This window comes from Triticum dicoccoides, chromosome 5B (assembly GCF_002162155.2).
Source record: "Triticum dicoccoides isolate Atlit2015 ecotype Zavitan chromosome 5B, WEW_v2.0, whole genome shotgun sequence".
NCBI classification, from domain to species: Eukaryota; Viridiplantae; Streptophyta; class Magnoliopsida; order Poales; family Poaceae; genus Triticum; species Triticum dicoccoides.
In genome coordinates this window covers 525,840,089-525,851,231 of record NC_041389.1, presented here as the reverse complement: position 1 = coordinate 525,851,231, position 11,143 = coordinate 525,840,089, and positions in this window count along the sequence as shown.

Sequence of the window (11,143 nt, the reverse complement as noted above, 5' to 3'; positions counted from 1 at the left end):
AACATAAAATAAATTTGGAAGCTGATGCCAAACCAGTTTGTGATCCTCAACGATGTTTGAATCCTAAAATGAAAGAAGTGGTAAGAAAAGAAATACTCAAGCTTCTGGAGGCATGTATAATTTATCCCGTTGCTGATAGTCAGTGGGTAAGTCATGTCCATTGTGTCCCTAAGAAGGGAGGTATTACTATTGTCCCTAATGATAAAGATGAATTGATTTTGCAAAGAATTATCACAGGTTATAGGATGGTAATTGATTTCCGCAAATTAAATAAGGCTACTAAGAAAGATCATTACCCCTTACCTTTTATTGATCAAATGCTAGAAAGACTATGCAAACATACACATTATTGCTTTCTAGATGGTTACTCTGGTTTTTCTCAAATATGTGTGTCGGCTAAAGATCAATCAAAGACTACTTTTACATGCCCTTTTGGTACCTTTGCTTATAGACGTATGCCTTTTGGTTTATGTAATGCACCTGCTACCTTTCAAAGATGCATGATGGCTATATTCTCTGACTTTTGTGAGAAAATTTGTGAGGTTTTCATGGATGATTTTCCATCTATGGTTCCTCTTTTGATGATTGCTTAAGCAATCTCGCTCGAGTTTTGTAGAGGTGTGAAGAAACTAATCTTGTCTTGAATTGGGAAAAGTGCCACTTTATGGTTAATGAAGGTATTGTCTTGGGGCACAAAGTTTCTGAAAGAGGTATTGAAGTTGATAAAGCCAAGGTTGATGCTATTGAAAAGATGCCATGTCCCAAGGACATCAAAGGTATAAGAAGTTTCCTTGGTCACGCCGGATTTTATAGGAGGTTCATCAAGGATTTCTCAAAAATCTCTCGGCCTATGACTAATTTATTACAAAAAGATGTACCATTTGTCTTTGATGATGATTGTGTAGAAGCATTTGAAATACTTAAGAAAGAATTAGTCTCTACACCTGTTGTTTAGCCACCTGATTGGAATTTACCCTTTGAAATTATGTGTGATGCTAGTGATTATGCCGTAGGTGCTGTTCTAGGGCAAAGAGTTGATAAGAAATTGAATGTTATCCATTATGCTAGTGAGACTCTAGACAATGCTCAAAGAAATTATGCTACTACCGAAAAGGAACTTTTAGCGGTTGTATTTGCTTGTGATAAATTCAGACCCTATATTGTTGATTCTAGAGTAACTATTCATACAGATCATGCTGCTATTAAATATTTTATGGAAAAGAAAGATGCAAAACCTAGAATCATTAGATGGGTTCTCTTGCTTCAAGAATTTGATTTACATATTGTTGATAGAAAAGGAGGTGAGAATCCCGTTGCAGACAACTTATCTAGGCTAGAGAATGTTCTTGATGACCCACTACCTATTGATGATAGCTTTCTTGATGAGCAATTAAATGTCATAAGTAGTTCTCGTAGAACTCTGTGGTATGCTGATTATGCTAATTATATTGTTGCTAAATTTATACCGCCTAGCTTCACATACCAACAAAAGAAAAAGTTTTTCTATGACTTGCGACATTACATTCGGGATGATCCACATATTTATAAATAAGGTGTAGATGGTGTTATTAGACATTGTGTACCTGAGCATGAACAGGAACAGATCCTATGCAAGTGTCACTCCGAAGCTTATGGAGGACATCACGCTGGAGATAGAACTGCACATAAGGTATTGCAATCCGGATTTTATTGGCCTACTCTCTTCACGGATGCCCGTAAGTTTATTTTGTCTTGTGATGAATGTCAAAGAATTGGTAATATCAGTAGACGTCAAGAAATGCCTATGAATTATTCACTTGTTATTGAGCCATTTGATTTTTGGGGCTTTGATTACATGGGACCTTTTCCTGCCTCTAGTGGTTACACTCATATTCTAGTTGTTGTTGATTACGTTACTAAGTGGGTAGAAGCTATTCCAACTAGTAGTGCTGATCATAACACTTCTATTAAAATTCTTAAGGAAGTTATTTTTCCGAGGTTTGGAGTCCCTAGATACTTAATGACTGATGGTGGTTCACACTTTATTCATGGTGCTTTCCGTAAGATTCTTGCTAAATACGATGTTAATCATAGTATTGCATCTCCATATCACCCGCAGTCTAGTGGTCAGGTAGAATTGAGCAATAGAGAGCTCAAATTAATTTTGCAAAAAGACTGTCAATAGGTCTAGAAAGAATTGGTCCAAAAAACTGGATGATGCATTATGGGCCTATAGAACTGCATATAAAAATCCTATGGGTATGTCTCCGTATAAAATGGTTTACGGAAAAGCATGTCATTTACCTCTCGAACTAGAACATAAGGCATATTGGGCTATTAAGGAGCTCCACTATGATTTTAAACTTGCCGGTGAGAAGAGGTTATTTGATATTAGCTCACTTGATGAATGGAGAACCCAAGCTTATGAAAATGCCAAGCTGTTTAAAGAAAAAGTTAAAAGGTGGCATGACAAAAGGATACAAAAGTGTGAGTTTAATGTAGGTGATTATGTATTTCTATACAACTCTCGTTTAAGATTTTTTGCAGGAAAACTTCTCTCCAAATGGGAAGGTCCTTACGTTATCGAGGAGGTCTATCGTTCCGGTGCCATAAAAATCAACAACTTCGCAGACACAAATCCGAAGGTGGTGAACGGTCAAAGGATCAAACACTATATCTCAGGTAATCCTATAAATGTTGAAACTAATGTTATTGAAACCGTAACCCCGGAGGAATATATAAGGGACACTTTCCAGAATGTTCCAGACTCCGAAAAGGAATAGGTATGTGGTACGGTAAGTAAACCGACTCCAAAACAATTTTTAAGGCAATATTTCCCCGTTTTGGAATATTTAGAAAAATAGAAAAATAAGTAGCAGTCCGAGGAGGACACGAGGCCTCCACGAGGGTGGAGGGCGCGCCCCCCTACCTCGTGAGCACCTTGTGTGCCCTTCGGACTCCGTTTCCTTGCTCAGGACATATTTTGGTCGGTAAAAATTCATTATATATACCCCCGAAGGTTTTGACTCTCGTATCACACAAATATCCTCTGTTTTCGTTTCGAGCTGTTACTGCTGCAGATTAGGGCAAGATGTCTTCCCAAGATTCGGAGGGAGAGAGCTACATGGATGATTATATTGCAAATCCAAAAGTATATGGGGATGCGGAGCATTATGGCTGGACCACGGAGGAAGAAGAAGACTACAATCCAAAGAGGAAGGAGGAAACGAGTTCCGATGAAGAGGACTATCCCCTACCTCAGCCTGGTGATATGCATGTGGAGTTCAAGAAGTCAAGCCTCCCTAAGGTCCAATCTATCCCACCTCGTTTTTCGTAGGACATCAAGGCAGCACTTTGCAAAAGGATAATGAAGGTTGAGATCGAGAATGAGGATCTAAGGGAGGAAAACTTTAGCCTCAGACGCAAGCTGGAGAAGAAAAATGCAACACCTCCATCACCTCTGAGGACATGATCACATGGGTATGGGCACTCCCCTTGGCAACTGCCAAGCTTGGGGGAGGTGCCCTGGTATCGTATCACCATCACAACTCCTATCTTTACCGTTTTTCTTAGTTCGATCCTATTAGTAGTATCTAAATTTAGTAGAATAAAGTCATGGCATGATCTAGTTTTGAGTTTTGCTTTATGATCCTTCTTTGTAATCGAGTCTGTGAGCTATATAATAAAGATTAGTGTTGAGTCAAGGGCTTGAGTATTTTTCCATGATCTTTGGTGATTAGAAGAAAAAGAATAAAAAGAATCAAGAGTTCATATTGATCTTATTGAAAGTAATGACTTCACATAGAAAGAGTATGATGATTTAAAGTTGTTGGGAGTTGGCAAATATAGCTTTGGTCATCGTTGCAATTAATAGGAAGTAATAAGGAAAGAGAGGTTTCACATATAGATATATTATCATTGACATCTTTTATGATTGGGAGCACTCATTAAAATATGACATGCTAAAGAGTTGATGTTGGACAAGGAAGACAACATAATGAGTTATGTTTTCTTATATCTGAGATAAAGTATGTTGTCATGATTCCTCTACCGTGTTGAGCTTGCCTTTCCCCCTCATGCTAGCCAAATTCTCAGCACTAATTAGAAATAATACTTGTGCTTCCAAATACCCTTAAACCAGTTTTGCCAAGAGAGTCCACCATATCTACCTATGGATTGAGTAAGATCCTTCAAGTAAGTTGTCATCGGTGCAAGCAATAAAAAATTGCTCTCTAAATATGCGTGACTTATTAGTGCAGAGAAATAAGCTTTGTACGAACTTGTTGTGGACCCAATAAAAGCGACGAACTGCATAATAAAGGTTCACATGCAAGGGGCAATATAAAGTGACGTTCTTTTGCATTAAGATTTTGTGCATCAACCCTAAACGCGCATGACAACCTCTGCTTCCCTCTGTGAAGGGCCTATCTTTTATTATTATCCTCTACCTTATGCAAGAGTCACGGTGATCTTCACCCTTCCTTTTTCATTTTATCCTTTGGCAAGCTCAGCATGTTGGAAAGAACATGATATATATATCTAATTAGATGTGGGGGAGCGTGAATTATTATTGTTGACATTACCCTTGAGGTAAAAGGTTGTGGGGCAAAAACTATAAGCCCCTATCTTTCTCTGTGTCCGATTAAAACTCCGTAACCACAAGTATCGCATGAGTGTTAGCAATTACGAAGGACCAAGTGATAGTTGAGTATGTGGACTTGCTTTTAAGCTTTGACATAGACTCTTTCCGATGTTATGATAAATTGCAATTGCTTCAATGACTGAGAGTATAATTGTTGGTGCCCAATATCATCACTATAACATAAGTAATCATATGACAAAATTTATATATGTTGTTATGAAGTAATCATGATGCCTTCATGTCCGTATTTTATTTTTATCGACGCCTCTACCTCTAAACACGAGGACATATTTATTGTTATCGGCTTTTTGCTTGAGGACAAGCGAGGTCTAAGCTTGGGGGAGTTGATACGTCCATTTTGCATCATGCTTTTATGTCGATATTTATTGCATTATGGGCTGTTATTTCACGTTATGTCAAATATTTATGGCTATTCTCTCTTATTTTACAAGGTTTACATGAAGAGGGAGAATGCCGGCAGCTATAATTCTGGGCTGGAAAAGGAGCAAATATTGAAGGACTATTCTGCGCAACTCCAAAAGTCCTGAAACTCCACGGAATACCTTAGAATAAATAAAGAAAAATCATCGCCAAAGATGAAGGCCAGGGGGCCCACACCCTGCTCACGAGGGTGGGGGTGCCCCCCTAGGCGCGCCCCCCTAACTCGTGCCCCCCTGGTGGCTCTCCGACGTCCATCTTCTCCCATATGAAGTCTTTCGATGAAAAAAAATAAGAGAACCTTTTGGGACGAGACTCCGCCGCCACGAGGCGGAACCTTGGCGGAACCAATCTAGGGCTCCGGTAGAGCTGTTCTGCCGGGGACACTTCCCTCCGGGAGGGGGAAATCATCACCATCGTCATCACCAACGCTCCTCTCATCGGGAGAGGGCAATCTCCATCAACTTGTTCACCAGCACCATCTCATCTCGAAACCCTAGTTCATCTCTTGTATCCAATTCTTGTCTCCAAGTCCGGGATTGGTGCTAGTAGGTTGCTAGTAGTGTTGATTACTCCTTGTAGTTGATGCTAGTTGGTTTATTTGGTGGAAGATCATATGTTCAGATCCTTTATGCACAATATTACCCCTCTGATTATGAACATGAATATGCTTTGTGAGTAGTTACGTTTGTTCCTGAGGACAAGGGAGAAGTCTCGCTATTAGTAGTCATGTGAATTTGGTATTCGTTCGATATTTTGATATGATGTATGTTGTCTAACCTCTAGTGGTGTTATGTGAACATCGACTACATCACACTTCACGATTATTTGGGCATAGAGGAAGGCATTGGGAAGTAATAAGTAGATGATGGGTTGCTAGAGTGACAGAAGCTTAAACCCTAGTTTATGCGTTGCTTCGTAAGGGGCTGATTTGGATCCATATGTTTCATGCTATGGTTAGGTTTACCTTAATACTTTTGTTGTAGTTGCGGATGCTTGCAATAGAGGTTAATCATAAGTGGGATGCTTGTCCAAGTAAGGGCAGTACCCAAGCACCGGTCCAACCAGATATCAAATTATCAAAGTACCGAAGGCGAATCATATGAGCATGATGAAAACTAGCTTGACGATATTCCCATGTCCTCGGGAGCGCTTTTCTTATTATAAGAGTTTGTCCAGGCTTGTCCTTTGCTACAAAAAGGATTGGGCCACCTTGCTGCACTTTATTTACTTTTGTTACTTGTTTCTCGTTACAACTTATCCTATCACAAAACTATCCGTTACCACTTATTTCAGTACTTGCAGAGAATACCTTGCTGAAAACCGCTTATCATTTCCTTCTGCTCCTCGTTGAGTTCGACACTCTTACTTATCGAAAGGACTACGATAGATCCCCTATACTTGTGGGTCATCATGCTGTGGTGTTCTTGCCATGGCTTGGCGCCGGCACGACTGGCGGTCTTGTCTGTGGGGTGGTGTCCCCCGCCCCCAAATGAATCTGGCTCTTTGGCCAAAGCAGGGGCCAGCTTACGCAGGCGCTGAGGGTCATCACATCATCTTTGTCGGCCCCGGCGGGTCGAGTCGGAGGTAACAACTTGTCGCAGCCTGGCAGCACCAGAACTAGTTCAACCCTATACACGGTGGGTGGCATCGGATTACCGTGGAACACGGGGTTGCCCGGTTGAACGATTCTGCCCTTGGCGACATCGATCAACTCGCCGCCTATGAAGTGCAGGAGAGTGCATGGAACGTCGGTGGCGCCCTGCGAAGACATGTAGGGTGTTAGGGATGCCTAGTCAAAGGCAAGGAGTTGAAGTCATCGGCCAAGAGGCTAAGTTACCGTGATGCCGTCGAGCTCGGCTAATGTCGAGGTACCGCCAACGGCGGGCGTGCAACTGACGGAGGGGCCACTTGATGGCGAGGTGCCGGCCGGCGTACACGCGGGTTACATTAAGCTCAAATGCCCGTGCCGGCGCCGGAGACACGAATACCGCCTCCGCCGGAGACACCAATGGCGCTGCCTGCGCGTTATGCGAGTTGCTGGCCTTGAAGCTGGGAATCGGGGGCGGCCCCTGCTCGCCGCCCGCAATCCACATCGTCAGCCTCTGAATCAAGGTAGGCACCATGGCGGTGAGCGTCGTTCCCAGTTGTTGTTGCACTTGCTCTGGGATAATCTCCGGAAGCCACGCCACTTGTGCCTTGAGTTCTTGAACCTCGCGCGACTGGATTTTCGAGGTGATCTTTCTCTCCTTTCGCCCACCAACGGTATAGTATGACGACCATTTTGTGGACAAGCCTTTGCCGGCCACACAACCAGCTGACGACGGCTTACTGAGATTATCCTTGTTTTTCATTATGTTCAACACCCTATTTAGAGTGCTGTCCCAAGCAGGGAGCTCTGAGACGACCCCACGCTACTGCTTTCAGTCTCCTGCGGAAGGAATGTGAACCATTTAGAAATTTGGCTTCATTAATTAGAATGCAACCATATGGAGCTAATTACGCGGGGGTGTATTCCTTACCAGAACAAGCTCAAGCGCCTTGGTCTTCGGATCCGTGGTAAGCTCCTTTGTTACCGGGTCCTCCTTGTACTGGGCCCTGACAAAGTTCCTGGTCTGCTTGTCACAGTATTTCTCGAAGCGGGGTGGTAGACCTTGCTCGGCACGCTCCGCCACTCTGTAACCACCGGGACCGAGTTGGTGGACCCCTAAGTTCAACTCCCGCATTTCTTTCCCCCATTGACTTGATTCCACGGTTGCGCTGATCTCACACTTGATCTTGAACTCCTTGTAGTCATCTTCGCTGATTGAATCATATTTTGTCTTGATCTTCACATAACTATCACCTTTGTCAATCATTCTCTTCACCGTGCTTCTCCAAGTAGTCAGGGACGTGCTCATCCTCATGAGGGTGGCACTGTTCACTTTATTCCCTGAGAGGCATGTGTTTGCAAAGTCAGCGGGGAACTTGTATCGTTCGTGCAGCTTCGTGAAGAGGAGGCCGCGCAAATTCCCTCGGTCCTTATGCCTTAGGTTCTCGGTGTTGATCGAGACAATGCTCCAGAGAATGCACCCGAGCTGAACCGAGTACCCCTTGACTAATTCTTTGGGCGCCGTTGGATGCCCGTCGGAGTTCACTTCAGTAAATTCCTCCTTGATGGTGCCGAGCACGTTCGGGCGCTGGTCCTTCTGTTGCCTCTGTGCGTGAACCGCCATCATCAGTGGTGGCATCCTCGGTGACACCATCAGTGGTGTCATCCCCGACGCCACTAGGGGTTGTGTAGTCAGGATCGGTGTCTTCAGTGGCGTCCTCATAGCATTGAAGTTCTTCCTCCATCTCCTGGGACAGCTCCCAGAATTGCTTGCCGCCCGAACCGCCGGCCTCATCGTTGTGGGCCATGTTTCGCTCTAAATAGGAAAAAAGTTTGGTCAAAAAGTTGATTATTGTCAAGGAAGAAGATCATGGTCTCATCATTTAGGGTTTGTCGACACCGAGGCATCCTAAAAGCTAAGCTTTTATCATTTAGGGTTTGTCGACACCGAGGCACCCTAAAAGCCTAAGCTTTCATCATTTAGGTTCTTATCGACACCGAGGCACCCTAAAAGCCAAGGTTTTATAATTTAGGTTTTGTCAACGCCGAGGCACCCTAAAAGCTAAGCTGGGAAGGAGAATTCTAAGTTGGTCCTAATCACTTGGCTCTATTGCCACCTATGGTTTAATGCAGAAAGAATAAAGGGGCAGTTGATCCTACTTAATTAAGTACTAAGACCCTGGCCCATGCATTAGTCACAAGTACCCCATATGTCCTATTTTTAGCAAAGTCATGCTAAAATTCACGGAAAATTTCAGCATGACCTTTGCTGAAAATAGGACATATGGAGTACCTGAATTTGCCGGAACGGAAGTTAATCGACATTCCAGCAAACTCAAGGGCCTCTCGGGGTACCTGCAAAATCATCACGACACGATGGTCGGAGACAAAACCCAGCAAACTAGCAAAGTTACTGACGTGTTTACAGAAATTGTTTTCTGTAAAAGATGATCATCATCTTTACAAGTCTTTCTCAATGTGATCACAAGTAATTCAGAGGCATCACAAGTAATTCAGAGCATCACAAGGCATTAGTAGTTTAGTACATGAACAAGTTTTACAAAGCACATCAATATGTATTGTATTTCATTGTGGAGTGATATATAGTATGTTATAGCAAAGAAACAACTTAATCCATGCCTCAGCTTATCAACAGTCATTACTTGTCAAATACAGAAGAAGGAACAATTTATTTGTGACATAGTTACAAAGGATGACAGAATAAAGCAACACCCTGCACTAGCCTAAAAACAAGTGAAGTTTCACCCATATAAGAACAAGTGAATTCTAGTCACATTGACACTCTTGGTTTTCTACAAACACCAAGTACTAGGGCACACAAAAGTTCTGAAATTTGTGTGCCTAACTAAATTAACAGAATTTTCAGTAACCGAATAAACTGAATTTTCAAAACTGCAAGAAGCCATTTAAAAAAATCCTCTCATCTCATATGAAGAGTGTTAATCCTAAGACCAATAGTTTGTTGTGCAGTACAGCTACAGCGATGCCCTGTCCATTTGTCCCTCCCCAACTAGATACCAGAGTAGCACTGTTGATGCCCTGTTCTTGCTAAACTTTATGACAGTATATACAACAACTTATCCTCTTAAGCCAAAACAACTTTGTAAAAGCCAGATGCAACTTGTTGAGATAATTTTGTGCAAAACTCCTTGAGGAACAAGCAGCAAGGAGTGGCTAGAACTACAAACAGTGGCTAGAACTGCAGATTTACAAATTAAAGGACACAAACTCAAGCAAGCTTCCTGAACAATACCCTGACAGAAAACATAGGACAAGCAATGAATTTCTATAACCAGTAAGAACAAGGGGATGATTTTAGCAAGTTAAGTGCAGCTCTAGCACCCTGTGCATGAAATGTATCCAAACCATCAATTAACTGCTGAAAAACATAAATGTACCATGTGAACATATAATACCTTCACGAGCGAACTCAATGAGTGTGAACCAATAGAGTGTGGGTCACCACAGATTCTGTAGTCAAAAACCTTCAAGACAGAGTGAAAATAGTTATCGAACTCAATGACTAAATATATGTAAAATATATGACATAGAAAATAAAGAAATAATGTTGATGAATAAATTTATAGAGTATATAACCACAATTACTAAAACCCATCAAAATAGTATTGTGTCAAGTTGATCTGAGAAGGTGGTTAAATAGACTAACATGTCTGTGTACCATCTAAAGGTATTTATAAAGAGCAATGTGATTATGTGCTACAAGTCTACAAATCTCAATCAAGTAGGTGCCTTCATATTATATACTTACTGTGGATTATATAGAAAGCAAAGAGATTAAACTTGCGCTGGGTTCTCAAAACCTCAACATCATCATATCATCGATTTTGCCGAGATCAAATCAGACAAAAATACAGGGTCTACATGGTCAGCCCCAACTGCTTTGTACACATGATGACACACTGGCAAGCAAGCACAGGACAATAGTATTTTTATTGTTTTTTATTTATCAACCACTAGACTCCACTCCACTCGCTGGGCTTGGCTTGCATAGCCACTCCATCTTTCATGCCTTTCTTCACTACATCGGCTTCCTACTAGGCCGCAAGCAAAACGGCACAAATGTCATATGAAGAGAACAATAACTATTATAAAGACATTGCAAGAAGGCATCCAAGAACACTACGGTTTTGCCAGGAGAGCGGAACAGGCGATGGCAGGGGCACAGGGAGCGGATGGAAGCCCTAGCAACCAATCGACCGATCGATCCAACAAAGGGGGCAGCGGCGGAGCAGAGCCGAATTCTACATGGCGCTGGGCAGAAGGGGGAGAGCGAGGGGATGGGCGGACTACCTGGCCTCCTGGTCCTCGCTGATGGTGGCAAGGGTGTGGATGAGGCACGGGTTGGGGTTGGCCTCCTGCTCGACGACGCTGGAGATGAGGGCCTACGCGCGGTCCAGCAGCGCGTCCTCCTACTCCGCGTCGGCCGCCTCCGTATCCTCCTCCTCCTGGTC